We start from the raw sequence: 17,392 nt of genomic DNA on the forward strand, positions 1-17,392 counted from the left end.
GAAATGAATGGGGATCTACCTGAAATTGACTCGTGACCCACCTAGCGGGTTCCAACCCACAGTTTGAGAAACACTGGTCTACCTCAACACCCTCCCTCCTCAGCATAATGTTGTAAAGTCAACATAGTATACCAGACTGTACAGTCTTTAGTACTTCCATGGTTTGGAAATTAAGGTGACCGGCTTAATTTTCTGTTCCTGATGTGTTTTGGAGCATGAGGGAAAATTGTAAGCTAGCTGACCTTAAACTGAAAGGTTTTTTTTTAAAAAAAAATGTTCCAGGTTGTATACTAGAACTTCTGAAATGGACGCCCTTGTTGACTGAACATCTAGTGGCAACCTCCGAGTACTGCGTGAATGATTACAGTGTTGTGTGATGCCTTTGGGCCATGAGACTGTGAGGCAGTGTTCTGTATTTAGCTTCTTAACTGTACAAACAGAAATAGTGAATAATATCTAGCATTAAGTGGGAAGATACCCCCAGCTCTTTTTGCAGTTTGGTAACGTGAATGTGGAATAGCTCAAAACAGACAGAAGTATTTATTAAAATAAGCTCCTTGGGGCTATAAGGTATATCTAGTATTTTTTTTCACCTCATTGGGCTAAGAAACAAGGACTTATTTTGCAGAGTATCCACTTAATGGGGTGGGGTAAGGGACAAAACTCCTCAGGGATATGATTCCCTTGAGATGGTTAGGAGTCCTGCAATGCATTGCTGCACATGGGTTTCAAGTGCATTGTGTTTAGAGGTCTGTGCACAACTTCCACAAGCCATAAAGCTGAATATAAACCCATATGTAAGCTAGTAAAAAACAATAATAAAATGGTATTAAAATGTTAATGATGCTATCATAGTTTCTGTTTCATAAACTCACTGAGATGAAAAGAGTGCTTTAGAGTACAGAAAAGAGTGCTTTAGAACAAAGAATAAAAGAAATGGGAGTATTTCAAATTCTAAGGAAGTGTCCTGATTTTGATTTACATTTAAATGAGTTTCTGAACAGTTGGAGGGAAAAGTGAGAAAGGCTCAGAGGAGAAGCAGGCATTTAACCAGTGGAGAATCCAAAATGGAGTTTGAGTGGATAGGATTGGAGTTTGGAATTTAGGATTTTCTGGAAGAATGGGTGGTGGAAGAAAATGCAGTCTAGAAAAGAGGTTTTTCCTCTTCACCAGGGATGCCCAAACCCCAGCCTGGGAGCCACTTGCGGCCCTCTGGGACTTCCAATCCAGCCAGCGGGGAGCCCCCAGTCTCCAATGAGCCTCTGGCCCTCCAGAGACTTGCTGGAGCCTGTGCTGGCCTGACGCAGCTGCTCTCAGTGTGAGGTTTGACCTCTTGCATGAGCTGTGGGATGAGGGCTCCCTCCACTGCTTGTTGTTTCATGTCTGTGATGCAGCAGTGGTAGTGAAGGAAAGGCTGGCCTTGCTTTTTGCAAGGCCTTTTATAGGCCTTGAGCTATTACAAGACCTTCATTCATTCATATAAGTTCCATCTCTAATATATTCATTCATGTAAATTTATGGAAATTTATTCATATTTGAAATGTAAATTAATTCCTTTTTTTCCCCCGGCCCCCAACACAGTGTCAGAGAGATGATGTGGCCCTCCTGCCAAAAAGTTTGGACAACCCCTGCTCTTCACAAAAACATTCAGTCTCAGGTGATGGCTTGTATATGTTAAGTATTTGCCTATAGCAGTGCTTCCCAAACTCTTACAAGGGCGTTGGGAGCACTGTAAATGTGTTTGAGGGAGGGGCTATGGCAGCATTTTATTCCCCAGGATCATGCTGCTGCTGGGGTGGGGTTTAAACTTACCTAGGGGTGTGTCGGCCTCTGGAGGGTGTGGGTAGCCCTTCAGATGCATCTGCAGGGCTTTCTAAGCCTGCAGAACAGTAAAAAATGCAGTTGAAAACCACTTTTGATTTTCAGGTGACAACTGGAAGTCATTTTCAATCATGTTTTTCAATCAAAAATGAGAAGTTGTTTTCAATCATGTGTTGTACTCTTTTGGAGGCTTGGGGAGCCCTGCAGGGGCATCTGTGGGGCTCTCAGCACCTCCCAGAGGCTGGCACTCCCTTAGGTAAGATTTTTTTTAACCCTCCCCCCAGCAGTGTCATCCTGGGGATTGCACAGCTGCCTACCCCCCTCCCCACAAGTGCTTTCCTGACTGGTGGCATATAGTACCAATGGCCTATAGTAACTTCATTTTGTTGTTGATTTTGTGGATGATCTCTGGATTGTGATATTGTCATAGTTATGACACTTGGGAGTCATTAAAATTTGAATCTTCTTTTGCTTCAGGCTTCTTTGGTAGGATAATGATTTTGAAATGTTACATTCTCAAATACATGCTTATGGGGGAGCAGGTATTTTTTCTGTGATCAATTTGCTTTTGTACAGTTCACAGTGTGTACAAATCATTCAAAATAAGAACATAAATGCACTTGTTATATTTAAATCTGGAGTAGTCAATGTACCTGTAGCCCATGACCATTTTTCAAGGAGCTTTCGTTTCCCTCCTTGCATGCTACCTATCTGGTTTATGATATCTGAGTTAATGAATCAAACTTCAAGTGCCTTTTCTGCCACTGAAACTGGGACCTGAAGTCAAAATAGTGTTGCATTGTATTGTTCCAAGATTACGTAAGGGCTAGCGGTCTGCCAACTCTTTTCTTAGGCAGATCACTCTCCCAGTAGCTCCTGCAGCATCCATGCAAATGCTATAACAGCCAAGGATCATGGCCTGATGACAACCCCCACATTGGTCCAAGTAGCCAATCACAAACCACACATCCCCAATGCAGGTGGCCAGAAAAGCGTCACCAGGGTGAATCAGCCAGGGGGCCATGGGAGGTGCATGCCCAATTGACAGCCAGCATTGGACTAATGCCCCTTGTCTGTATGCTTTGTCACTTTCATTAATGTGAAAAAGCTGAATGTGCATCAGGAAGTGCGGCTGGTCTAAAGCTGTTTTGCAAAGGTTTCTAGTATGTTTCATGGTTTCCTCTGATAACCATGCAAGCAGGTGTTGCTACATTTTATTTGCACTTACCTTTGCATCTGTGTGCACTCTTGCACATCACATTTTAATCTGACAAATCTGAGACATCAGATTTATCCATAGTTTTATTATGGCTTCATTTAAATTGAATCAGTTGATTATATTACAGTATTAACGTGTAACAATACTTTAATGCATTGTTTTTAATTAAATTGTTTCATTCATTCAACAACTAGTATATCATTTTGAAATTATGGATTATAAATTCAAAGCCCAACCTTAGAATGAGGTGCACCAATCACTGTGTAGCTAGAAGAACGACTTAAAACATGCAGTTGCGCTGATATTTTTCAGATTGCAAGCCCCTTGGGGACAGGACTATTAACATAGTCATGCAAAAATAATGCTGTAAGTCGCTCTGAACCCATGGAATAATGTGGGACATAAATCAAATCAATATATAAGTGCTGATTGTTATGTCAAATACTCATTGTTTTGTTTGGGTAGGACTTGTTGTTGATCATGCTGGTTTCGAGTTTCCTGTGTGAAGTGTAGATAAGGCTGGGAGGATGAACCGATGTTGACTGAGAACTAGTACTGTCTGTACATTTGTGAATCAAGCTGCTATAGGTCTCCTGTGCTTTGTCTTCTCCATTTTTGTTAAGGCTGTCCTGAACTTGTCCTACCTGCATGAGAGCGACTTCAGTAACTGATGTGCATAATTTGGACAAAAACACCAAGCTTTGGTGCATAGAAAAGAAGGGATTGCTACAACTTCATCATTTGGTTTGGAACCAGTGTCATGAATGCTCTCAGAATCCTGATCCATTTCATAGTTTCATACTATTTATGAAGGAGAGATAATGCTTGAAGAGAGATAAATACATCATTGCACTGTGACATCTTCCAAGCCTTTTCTCAATGCCTTCCTTTTCTATTTAGCACCATCCTTTAGTCCCAGTACTAGTATATAACACTGTACAGGTGGAGCCTGTTTATCCATGGATCCTGTATCTGCAGATCTGGCTCAATGCAGGTCCCCTGAAACCATGTTGAGCCAGACTTGGCTCCACCAGAATCCTCCAAAGGGGACTGGAGCTCTGCTTTCTGAAGCTCCAAAGAGCTTCCCTGGGCCTCTGAATGCCTTATAAGGCATTCAAAACATTAAAAGGCATTAAAAATGTCACTTCCAGATGCCCTCTAGAAACTGGAAGTAGCTTTATTTTTGACCTTTTCAGTCTTTATGAAGACCGCAGAGGCTGTGGGCGAATGTGTGCATCCAACCTCTGCAGGCCTCAGAAAGCCCTCCGGAGGCAACTGGAGCAGAGCAGAGCTTCAGTCCTTTTTGAAGGATTTAAGGGGCCAAAAACCATGGATTTGCTTATCTGCAGTTTTTGGTATCCATGAGGGGTCTGAGAACGGATCCCTCACAGATACCAAGGCCCCACCTATATAACAATATTTTGATTCTAACTAGTATAATATATTGGCTACTAAAATACTGGCATATTCTTCTCCTCTTTACCACATTTTCTTCCCTCACCTTCCTCTGTTGTCTCCTTGTGTCAAACCTTAGATGGTAAGATCCTTGGGCAGGAACCTGTCCTCTCATTTTCTGTGTAACACCATACAGGGCCCTGTTCTATGGTGCCTGCCCACCCTCCAGTACAGCAGTGCTGAAATGGCTGCTGCCATATCCTGTGGGACAGGAAAAGCAGCCGGAGGTCTCCTCAGGGTTAAGGGAACATTGAATCCCCTTACCCCGTGTAGTGCCCCAATAGCCCCTATGGGCCTACTCAGATCTGCACCAGTGAAACACTGCACCAGTATTGGGCTTTCTGTCATGGGGGAGGATTGGATCCGGTGGCAGCCTCTATCACCATCCCATCCCCCGGATGCCTGAATAGGGGCCTGAACCACCCTGTGGGCCATCCTTCCTCTGCCCAGAAACATCTCCTCCCCATCTTCCCCCACGCTCCGCCCTTACTGGTGTGCACTCCCACTGCTCGTTGGAGTGGCACAGAGGCCTTGCTGTCTTCTCTGCCGGCAACTCTCCCTTCCCAGCCACCACAACTTGCCTTATGGCATGTTTGCAATGGCTACTGCCCGGGCAGTGCATGATCAAGAGGCACTGCCCAAGCAGAGGATTGGGCTGACAGTGTGCTATAGCAAATTATTAACATTGGTTAAGTTATGGCTTAGGTCTCAGGACCTGACCTGAAGGCACATGATATAGTAACATTGCTGAAGCTAAGTACATTTGGGTCTGGGAGGGCCTCTGATAACCCTGACAACCCTGTGTATATGCTGCATCAACCTTCATCCTAGAAAAAGGGCAGACTATAAAGATAAAACACATCTGTGATTAAAAGAGAAGTCATCATTTGTCGGGTGGCCCAGTAAAATCTCTCACTCTTGACGTTTGGTAAGAATCTAATTTGAAGATTGCCTAAAACAATACCTAAGGAAATCCCGGTATCTGTTGATAGAAGTGTTGCTACTGAGTATCACATGCTTGTGCTTCTTTACTTCCTATAAACAACTGTGGCCTGCAGCTATTATTTATAGCTTTGCTGTTATACAAGCTATTGGCTGTTTTTTTTTTATGGGAGATTCTGTTACATCCTGCAGAAAACCAGCTTCTCATCATTCATCCCAAACCTGAAGCAATCGTGGCTTGAGAAACTGTCATAGGCTATGGTCCATGGCAGGCCAAGAAACAGAAAAGATCTTAAAAGGGGAGGGGGCAGGAGGACCAAGAGGACGTTGGTGTCTGCCTGAAGCATTGCAAACACAGAGGGGGATGAGGCAGAAGAAAGACTTAACTCAAGAAAAAGAAGTGTGGAAGAAGAAACCAAGAAGCATAGTCAAAAGGGAGAAAAAAGTATCCAGAATACTTATTTATACAGACCCCACAGTGGCATATCCCAGAGGGGCAATGGGAACAAATGCCCCAGCTGCCAGCCTTGGGGGGATGGCACCACAATTCACTCCCCCGCCACCGGTTTTTTGCTGCGGTTTGGAATTGCACTGACAGTGGCTGTGACAGTGGCGAGGTTCCGCGCTGGTCTGAGAACTGCCCTCTTCTCCTCCCCTTTAAAGAAAGGGGAGGAGAGGACGGCAGCCCTGAGATTGTGGGAACCACACCGATAGTGGCTCTCCTTCAGCCTCTGTCAGTGCAGTTCCTGACTGCATCTGAGCTTTGCCCTCCTCTCCTGCCCTTTAAAGAAAGCTGGCTCAGAATGGCCAGGTAGCAGGTCAGAGGTGGTGCTCACCTCCTCCGATTTTGGAGAAGGCGTGCTCCATTTCTAGCTCTGACAGAGCCTTTTGCACCACTTAGTAGCAGCACAAAAGGCTTCATCAGAGCTTGGGCTGCCTCCTTCCTCCTCCCTTTTTTTTCAAAAGGGGAAAGGAGGAGAAGGCGCGGAATAACTGTGGTGACGATTAATCAGTCAAGATCAGGAGTTCCTTTCATTTTCAACATTTTCAAAATGAAAGGAACTCCTGATCTTGATTGATTAATTAATCTAAAGTAAAAATTTACCTGTTATTCCAGGTCTTCCACAAAAAGGATTCCAATCTTCAGTTCTGGGTGGGGAGGGGGAGGGCAGGGGGAGGGTCATGGCTGCAAACAAAACTTCCCCTGCTCTTCTCCTCAGACAAAATAGCTGGTGTGGGTCCAATAGGCAGCCTAGCAGGAGGTAAGTAAAAAGATCTTGCTGGCCATCTGATCTCCCCATAGCATACAGCCCATACTCTGTCAGCACAGCCGCATGGTAGAAGATGGTGGGGAATAGGATTGGGCTGTAAGTCAAGTGACCCATCTTCAGCTGTCATAACTGGAATACTTTCTGTGCAGCTGCAGCCTCCCCACACCATCTCACATCTCCCTATTAGCATTGCCCCCAAATGCTGTCCCATTCCTCTCCCCCATTTGCCCATACAGAGCAAAATGCATCACTGCAACCTGATATGGAGCTTAACATATGAATCATCTGATTACTTTTACCATCTCTCTATAAACAAAGCATCACGATGCAAAAAAGCATGTTATAAAGAGTAACCAGAACACTGCGTTTTGGAACGAAGCACTGAACAGGACATAAAGCAGGCCACCATCTTCAACAGGGATTGAAATGATTTCTACTATGTAAAAGCCCAATAACTCCAGACTTGACTGACATCCAAAAAGTTGTATCCAGTCACAGTCTTATTTTTAAACCAGTTTCCTATGGGGAAAGTAAGGAAAATTGGTTTTTGCAAGTCCTCCTCTTGCCTTGTACTGATGTTCTCATTAAGTTACGATAGCTCAAAAATTCCACTTGGGGAGCTGAAATGTTTCAAATACTGTGCTGTAGTTCATCATTCACTATTCTGGGTAGAGTTCTCCCTGTATTAGGAGTTGAACGTTGTCTGTGTACTAGAGGATTAGAGTTGGATCAAGTTATTTTGCCTTTATTGATAAATATACACTTGTTGCACTGTTTTAAAGACATTGGAGGTTTAGGGAGGTTACATTTTGTTAGCCAAACAAAAAGAAAATAGATAGAGTTGCCAAAGTTAAACTTTGATGGAAACTCCTACTGATTTTGTTTTAGCATGCATTGGTTCAGCAATTGATCTGACTGAATTTAGAATAAACCAAGTACACTTTCAGAAATACCACATTTCTGAAACACAGCCCATTGTATTATGAATCGAGGCTAGCATCAGCAACTGTTACCCTGCAGATGCCTGATCTCATCTGAACTGGGAAGCTAAGCAGGGTCAGGCCTGGTTAGTACTTGGGTGGGAGAATGTGTGGAAATACCGGGTGCTGTAGGCTTATACCATAGTCTTTCGAGATTGGAGGTTGCCAACCAACCAAACCAAACAGGAGCTGATATCACTGGGCAAGGACCATCTCTGTGCTGCCTTTATATGGCAGAGGTGGAGCAACTCTTTCAGGACCTGTCCAGCAAGGAGGAGGCCCACAGAGGACAGCTTTTGCCAAGTGTTTTTACTGAAGAAAGTCATCACAAGTCTGCATCAAGATGGGTTTGACTTTCACTCCTACATGTCCTGGATGCTGGAGACTTCACCCTTCAGTTTAAACCATTTCTGCCCAACATTGCCTATGCACAAGACGGATCAAATGTGAACTGGGCAGAAATGGGTTAAAGAAGGCATTTCATCTCTGAAACAACTGGAATGTGCTACATAAAATTTTTCTGCAGTCATGGAGAAGGTGCATAGTTAAAATACATGGAATGTTTAAGGGATCCCGCTCCTTTGATCAGGAGATCTAACTTAATTTGAAAACATATGGCTGTGGTGATGTCTGAGCTGATCAGTCTAGACTGGCAATGGGTGTGGGCCAGATGCAGCATTTGGCTGTACTCTGCTGAAATATCTTCTGCCGTTCTTTATACTTTATTAAGAGTTAGAAGCAAGAATCTCTTGGTTTGTGCAAGTACTTCATTTATTTATTTACAAAAAAAAATCAGCAGCTAGCCAGTCAGCTGGGTACATGGGCAACCAGAAGCAGCCACCAATCCTCTGGATTTGGTTGTGGCAAGAAAGGTGGGAGAGATTGGTTTTATTTTTATTTTGTTAATAAAATAAAGTCTTGTGGGTTTATGGGAAAAATGGGTCTTCAGTCAGTGATTAGTGTTTTTTGCTGGAGCGCCAATGTCTTTTGAATTTGGAAAAAAGAGTAATGTGGAAAATGAAGAACCTATTTATATGGTCATCTTAAATAGATTCCTTTTGTTCTAATTACAAAATGTTGTACTTGATGCTTAAAATAATAAATAAATAAATTGAAAAAATTGAAAAAAAAGGAAAAAGAAAAAATTTATTTTGTTAATCAGTCGCACGCACTTAGGAAGTCTTTCCAAGGAAACAGTAAATGTTTTTTTAAAAAAATAAGCCATGAGGAATGAAAACCTGATCCTCTCCTGGCAGTGAGCAACGAGGCAGAGTTTGCTTCAATAGGATCAACTGGAGTCAATGTACCTCCTCAGGCACGAACAAGACCTTTGGTGTTTCCTAACCCTCTGGAAGCAGGCCATGTGTAAACTTGCTACATCAGACCTGGCCTGGGCTCATAGGCTGACCTTCAAGCTACCTGGCCTGGCCAGGAAGTGCCTGTTTTCTTGAACGCTATGCAGGTATATTCCACAATTAAAGCTTCTCATATTGAAACTCATAACATTTGATATGTTAGATATGCTTTTTTTTTAAAGGCATTGCTTTCATACCAATCCTCATAATACCTTTGTTTTGAATTGTATCATTTGTTTTGTCATGGCCTGGGGCCCCTGGAAGCCCATGCCCCAGAGACTTTACTTGCCCCCCCATCTGTCTCTCAGGCCTGGTGGTGCCTTACCTGTGGAATTCCCTTCCAAGGGATGTCAGGCTGGCTCCCTCCCTGCTGGCCTTTAGTTTCAGCCTGAAAACCTTTCTTTTAGTTCTCTTTCCATCCTGATTTTGCAATGGCTATTGCCTGTATGATAGTTTTTCTGGTGTTTTACAATGTGGAATTGTATTATTGCTGTTTTTGTAAGCCGCTGTAGTAATTTTACAAAAAGTGGGATATGAAATTTTGTAGGTGTCTTCGGTCAACAAACCTCTTTGAGAATAAATGCTTTTTCTTTTTCTGACCAAAATTTTGGGTGAAGAACAGAAAAGAAACAGCTATAAGCTGGTGCAGGAAAGCAGTACAAGTCTAGCCTTGTTATACACGGATTTTTAATACACAGATTTGACTCAACACGAATGGCCCCTGCAAATGAGAAGGAATGTGCTGATCCTTGGAGAAAGGAAAAAAATGCACCCCTTTAAAATTACAGTTTTAAAAACTGCTTTTTACTGTTGCAGAGAGACAGTCATACAAGTGACTATATATATAACCAAAGTAATCACAGATTTTTCTGTCTCAAAGCTGGCGAGAAGGGCCCTTTAAATTAAAGGAAAACAGTCATTTAATAATGCCAGAGAGGGCAACTGGCTGACAATCCATCAGTCATTCTCTCTGCAGGCTTCACTCCTCCCTTCCACCTGAGCACATGAAAGAATGCTAAATGGCAGTGATTATCACCTTCTCCATTCTTTCCCCCTTGCTGGGGCTCCTGCTGAAGGGAGGGATTGCTGCCTCCTAGTGAAGCCTAAACTCCTTGAGAGTGACTGATTGACTCTTTGTGCATTACAAAGGTCAGCAAGGCTGATTTTAAATCACTGGAGCAAAGAGACTTTGTTTCTTAAATTAATTTGCTATAGTGCATTTTTTTTTTGCCATCCACATGAGTTCTTGGAATGGAACCCTTGCGAATAATGAGACTCAACCTGTACAGTGTAATTTATGAAGAACACCCAACGTAGTTCTTTCTCAGAAGCTAAGTGTCTTCTTTGTGCTATACTGCATGCAAAAACAATTAATTCAAGAAAATACAGTATATTTCATTTTCTGAGTGGTCTGGATTTGTATTCTGAATATGATATATGAAGATTCAGAATATGATACATGAAGATCCCAAGCATCACAAAGAAAACCATCTATGAACTGAGGAAGATGTAGCTAAGTGCGCTTTGCTCTTACAATATGAGAATTATCCACTTGTCCCATCATAATCCTGGGATGTTAGTGTGGGTAGGCAATGTGAATCTGAAAGTGTGGGCCAAAGGTAGAAGCAGGTGAGTTATATATAACCAAAGCATTGCCAAAACTAAGAAGCAGAGCAACTGCGCTACAACATGAGATGCTTGGCACGTTGCAGACACTGCTTGAGGTTGAAGATTCCTAAAGCAATGAGTTAAAAATAGAGACAGAGAGAGAAACAAAAACAACATAAGAATATGGTACAAGGAGCGGTCGCTTCAAAACGTAGGTATCAGGAGAAAGTATGTCTGTGTTTGTTCTTCACAAATAATGTTCTTGCAATACTAGTGAGGGACTTGGAGTTGGAAAGCTGAGATGCTTTTTTGAAAAAGAAACAACAGCAGCAGCACAGGAGAGTTGGGAATGCAGACTGCAAAACTTGAAATAACCTGATTGTTGCACAACCAGCATTCCTGCCTATACAGTAATGTACGCTGTAGACAGTACACAGCAGACTACACTGAGTGAACAAACAAAGCTGTAATTTGGACACAAGGTAGCGTGATGTATTATCAGTATCAAATGTGGGGGCAGAACTCGGGGGGATGTTCCAAATTCAATAGCAGTGAAGAACTCCTGGACTGCACTTCAGTGTGCCATTTACAGTTCAGATTGAAGATTATTGTTCTAAGTGCACTAGCATTTGTAGGGAAATGGAATTGTCCAAGTAAATTGAATAGATAAGAGAATTCTGGTGATATCCTCGAAAGAAGAAGGCTCCTAAGAATCTGAGGATAACTCGTTCTTCTCTGCTTCTAATACTATATTTTTTTCCTGAGATAAGGGTTACAATAGCATCATTACCGCATTTATTTGTTTTCACAGCTCTGAGGTTTGTTGAAACTAAGAAGCAGTGACTTCTTCAGGCATTCCTCAGGGTGACAAGAATAGAAACTGTAGCTCTCCCACTTCCAAGTTGGCTGTCAAGAAAAGGCAAATTACCAAAATAACATTGGCTCTTGAGCGAAGGAGACAGGAATAGGATAAGGAATGGGATCAGAAATCAGCCAAGCAGTGTAATGACTGGGGCCGCAACCATCAGAAGGCCCATCTTGCCCTATCCATCTCTTAACCGTCAATAATGGTGGTAGTAGTTGTAGTGCCCAACATAGAATCAGTTGGCAGGTGGGGGTGCTGTGGGGGGGGCAGTGCAGGATTTGAACGCAGGGAACTTGGCACTAACACTGCCTGGGGAAACTGTCCCATAGCTGAAGTGCTTTCTTGAGGAGAATCACCAGGATTCTCAACAACTGCATCACATAACTGCCCAGGTAGAATCATGTTATAAACAAATGAGAAAACCAAAACCCCAACAGGTGAAAGACACCTACAGAGACAACAGCAATTAACAGCCCAATTCTATCCAAATCCTGCTCTCCACCACAGCACCATGAAGCAGCTGCACTACCTGACCATGCGCTGCATCCCCTGGGTGTGGGGCAGTCCCAGAGGTCTCCTCTAGGTAAGAAAACATTTGTTCCCTTGCTCAGGGAGAAGCCCCCACTGCCCTGATGGACCTACACCAGCAAGCTGGTGCAAGTCCAAGTGGACTGGGAAGGTGTATTGAGAACTGGAAGGGGGACGGGATATTGTGGGGCTGCTGCTGCCAATACTACTCCCTTCCTGGCCTTGAAACACACACATCCAAGCCTCAGTCTCCACCCCATTCCTCTCCTTTGCCTTCCATTCTATGCAGAATGTCTGGTCATGTTTTTTTACCACCTTAAAGTACAATGCTGCCGGAATGCACATTCCACTGGTATGGTGGCTTAATAAGATCTGGACCTAAGCTACAAAATCAGAATACTTACATCATTTACATACATAATACATATATAATACATACATACATACATACATGCACACACACACACATATAAAAATACATATAATTTATATACAGGGCTCTGATTGTCATTGCACAGAACCATTAATAACTGTAGTATTCAGTCACAAATTCTCCATATAAAAATCCTGGTTAGTTGACTCCTTCCATCAAATAAATCTAGAAGTCCAAAGAATTCAATTAATACCTGAATTCACTGGTGTGTCTTCACTGATGAAGACATTACTAAACCCATTTATACAAAATCTTCATCAGGAGAAGGCAGTTCTAAAAGCTTCAGTCATTTAGCTAGATTTTTAGTGAACCACTGCCAATTTCCTGTAAATACTAAATTTTGCATTATCTTATTCTCCACCAATTATGAAAAAACCTAACTTTCCCCTAAAATGAGGCATCATTAGTGACAGAAGAGTCTTGGTGCCAGTTTTGCAATTATCAGCCAGCATGTTTGCTGACTTATTTATGAAAGGATTAAGAGGCCATTTTGTTGATGTATACGCCCTGAGCGCACAGCTTAAGAAGCTGTTTCATTTTTAGAACACTAGACATGCAACCATATGCAAAGATGAAAGGCTGCCAGGACCTCTTGCGTGCAATTCCAATCTGTTGCACTAAGAAACGGGTACTCAACAACTCTTGTACAAAGCTCTGCTTGTCCTTTTGTTGTTGCAGTGTGGCACCACTGAGACTAGTGGTGCTCACACAAGGAAACCTTGAGTCTAATTTACATCATAAGCGAGAAATCTTGCGCATGATCTATTACAACGGATGCACATTATCCTTTGCGCCTAGGGTGCCATACTGAGACACAAATGCCGCCTTGGCCTCCAGCTTACTTCTAAGTAGAGCTTATCATTCATTCATTAAAGGCAAGTGGCAATTTACCATGTGGTAACTGAAGCTGACTTCTAGCACAACTTGGAAAACAGATGGTACTTATCCTGCTGTGAGACAAATTACATTCAACGTAGAGGGGAATATGAGTGTGATGTGCACACCATGGAACTGGCCATTATTTGAGTAACCTTTAAACAGTGCTGGCCCAGGGTCTCCTGGTGTGGAAGGCAGCACACCAAATATTGCATCCCTTGCAAGGCCACCCATCCTTCACAGTGCACCAGCTGCCTTGCCATTTCTGCTGCTCTTCTTGCTCCCTAGATTAAAAAAGGAAGAGAGGAACCGAGCAGAAGAGGAATGTGGCAGAGAGGAGCATTGGAGGCACTCTAGCCCCCATTCTCTTTCCCTCCACACTTCCTTTTCTGCTCTATTCCTTTCTTTTTCAGATCCAAGGAGGAGCAGCAGCAGGGACAGGTGGTAGTTACCCCCCCTTCCAAGTCTCTCCCTTGAGGCAGCCACCTCAGACAGACTCATTATGAGCTGGCCGTTTTAGATGGAGCTGCACCCATGTGGGAGACACTTTCCCGTATCCTTCTGCCACTCTCTCCTACATGCATTCATCTTTAGTTGTCATTACATCATTGCTTTTACTGTAAAGATAATTATTACTAATAATACTGTCACAGCCTTCCTTCATCTACTGTATATACGTATACAATGATTATGCATATGGTGCTTTCCTTTCCCATCTCAGCCTCACAACAACCCTATGATTGTTGTTATCTCCCAGGTTAGTCTGGAAGATAGTGACTAGCCTAAGGTCCCACTGTAAGCTTCACAGCTAATAGGAGATTTGAACCTGGGTCTTCCTAGTCCACCACTCCCTAGTCCAGCACTCTATCTCCCTAGTACAGATATAAAGGACACTCATGCACAGTGTTCTAATGATGATAAATCAGGAGATGTCCATGCATGTATAAATGAGGACTTAGGGCCCAATCCTATCCAACTATCCAGTGTCAACGCAATCATGCCAATGGGGTGTGTCCTTCATCCAGCAGTGGAGGGCGCAGTCACAGAGATCTTCTCAAGGTAAGGTAATGTTTGTTCCCTTACCTTGAGGCTGCATTGCGGTTGCACTGGTGCTAGAAAGTTGGATGGGATTGGACCCCCCAATCTCTAAGCAAGACTTTTACACCTCCCCTCTTTATATCAGTGCACCTTGCAGAGGAACAGTATTTGGTACTATGATTCAGTCAATTTCAGCAAAGAAATGAATTGTTAATGTTATTATGGGTCTCTACTATGTTCAAGTGAGTAGGATCCAAATCTAATTGCGGACACAGAAAGATGTGGTTATTTGGAAATAACCACTGGGGGTGTAGCTGGGAAGCTCTGGTGTGGCTACTCATGTTTCACAGGGCAGTAACAAACAAATGGTAGCGGAATTTATTGTGACAGCAGTTGTCACCTATGCAGTGGTGCAGGCAGAAATTTCCAGCTGCTAGCTTGAACATGACAGCACCTGTGATGCATGAATTATGCCCTCTTTGGTGTTGTATTCAGACATAGTGAATTAAGCGAACATTGTAAGCTTAAAAGTAATCCAGGCCCCAGGCTCCCCCCTTAGGCTAAGAAAAATGCTGCCTCAGGCTTGGCTTTACATCCATACCAGAAGGCTGTATATAACCCTATTATTTGCTAAGTCACAAACACCTGGATGGAGCCTGAATCGAGCAGTCATCATCATTCATTTATTACGGTCAGTGACCAGTACAGTCAAGGTTTAAACAGACAACACACTACACTACTGCCAAAGAGGGAGGGAGGCTCTCACTGGTTTCTACCTGCCAAGGAACCTTCCATGACACACTTGCTGGAGAAGAGCACTCTGGGATATTCTCTCAAGACATCTTACACAAGATGTGAGTTGTGCATCTCACAAACACTGGTGACTTTGGGAATGGTAGTTGTAGCTAGCTAGAAATGTCAGCGCATTGCATCCTGGACTGGACCATTGCCTGTAAAGAAGTCTTTAGAGAGAGTGAGCAAGATCTGTTCAAGGGAATAACAAAGCACAAGTCTGAATGTGAAATAACGGTATCGAAGCAAGTGCTGTCCATCTGCCCTGTCCCGCCACAAATTCCTGTGCAAAACAAGACTTTTGTCTAAATCCCAGCTCTGTTTATATTGCCTAGACCAGGGGTGCCCAAACCCCGGCCCTGGGGCCACTTGCGGCCCTTGAGGACTCCCAATGTGGCCCTCAGGGAGACTCCAGTCTCCAATGAGCCTCTGGCCCTTCGGAAAGTTGCTGGAGCCCGCAATGGCCCAACGCAACTGCTTGCAGTGTGAGGGTGACTGTTTCACTTCTTGCATTAGCTGTGGGATGAGGGCTCCCTCCACTGCTTGCTGTTTCATGTCTGTGATGCAGGAGCAGCGGCAAAGGCCAGGCTTGCTTTGTGCAAGGCCTTTTATAGGCTTGAGACCTTCATTCATTCATATAAGTCCCACCTCTAATTTATGTAAACTTATGTAAATTTATTCAAATTTTGAATGTAAATTAATTCTTTTTTCCCCCAGCCTCCGACACTGTGTCAGAGAGATTATGTGGCCCTCCTGCCAAAAACTTTGGACACCCCTGGCCTAGACGTTACAAAACCTCAGAGAAATAATGTACAACCAGAACAAAAAAATATAAAACATTCAAGCATAGGTGCTTCTCAGGATGCAGTTGCTGATCAGAGGTCTGTGGAAAAAAACTGGGAAGTGAACCGATCAAGTGAGAAGGCTGTAGAGAAGACCAACCCGCTTTACAATCTTGCCCACTTGCATCAAGGCAATCAAACGCTTTGGTCCACTGGGAAACAGAGCTGAACACACACTTTTTATGCACAACAGCCTTTGAGGGATTTCAGTATTGATCTTCCTCCTTATTTCAAAGAGCCCAGCCTCCTTGGAGACCAGGACCTGTGGCCATAGAAGTGATCAGACTTTGCAGAGTACTGGAGAAAGGGAGGTGAAAAAAAAAAGCAATGATTTACATGCCCTCCCTGGTTTCTTTATTGGGGAAACAGATGTGGAGGTTTTACTGGCTGAAATCAGCGGCTGCCAAGCTGGTCATCTGTTCTGCTTTCCAGAGTAAGTGCCGCAATAGTCAAAGAAAATGTACATTCCAGAGATGACGCGTTTTATTTTACATGCTGAAAGAAGAGGGAGAGAAGGGGAAATATTCAGACAGGGCTGCACAAGCCTGCCCAAAGCATTGCTTGTTGTGGAAGTCAGTCATTCACTTTGGTCATTGGGAGTGTGGAAAGAGACACAAAGGGGGGGCAGTGAATGTTATGCATATTTGCAGCACTTTCCCCTCTGTCTGCTTTTCTTCCTCTATCTCCATTTTCCCCCTCTCCCTCCTCCTTTTTCAGCAGTTTAGAAATAGCACTTCCCACAACCAGGCTACAGAAACATCCAGGAACAGCTACAAGCTGGAGAAGAAATCTACATCTCACTTTCAGTCACATATATTTCCACAGAGTAGTTTATAAAAAGGGCTGCACACAGCACTGGACTCTATCCCTGTGTAGACAGTAAAAATATATGTACCCTGGGGCGGGAGGGGCAACAAAGACAGTTCAGAATGTCTGTCAGTCACATTGGAGACCGACTGAGGGCTTATACTCATCTGAAGGCCTACCTAGCAAGACTGGACCCCTGAACTCTCAGTACCAATGACAGTGCTCAATGCACCACTGGGATGGGGGGGATTACTGATGCAGGACTTTCCCCCTATAACCAAATATTAGACCTGGGCCTAACTTTACCCTTTTTGCTTTGGGAAACATACTCAGTGAGACACACTGGACAAAAGCCCTCTTTACCCACCTCCTTCCTTAGCCATAGATAGTTTTTTTTAGAACTGTGCTTGAAATTTTGAATTTTTTTTTGGTAAGAATAAGTCTGCTGCTTGAAATGTGTTCCCTCACCTTGCTTCTGTAGGCACACTAATGCTACATAGCAGTGCTGGATACTGAGTAAGAGATTTGACAAAAGGCCATATGTGGAGGACTTTTTCTGT

This window comes from Tiliqua scincoides, chromosome 2 (assembly GCF_035046505.1).
Source record: "Tiliqua scincoides isolate rTilSci1 chromosome 2, rTilSci1.hap2, whole genome shotgun sequence".
NCBI classification, from domain to species: Eukaryota; Metazoa; Chordata; class Lepidosauria; order Squamata; family Scincidae; genus Tiliqua; species Tiliqua scincoides.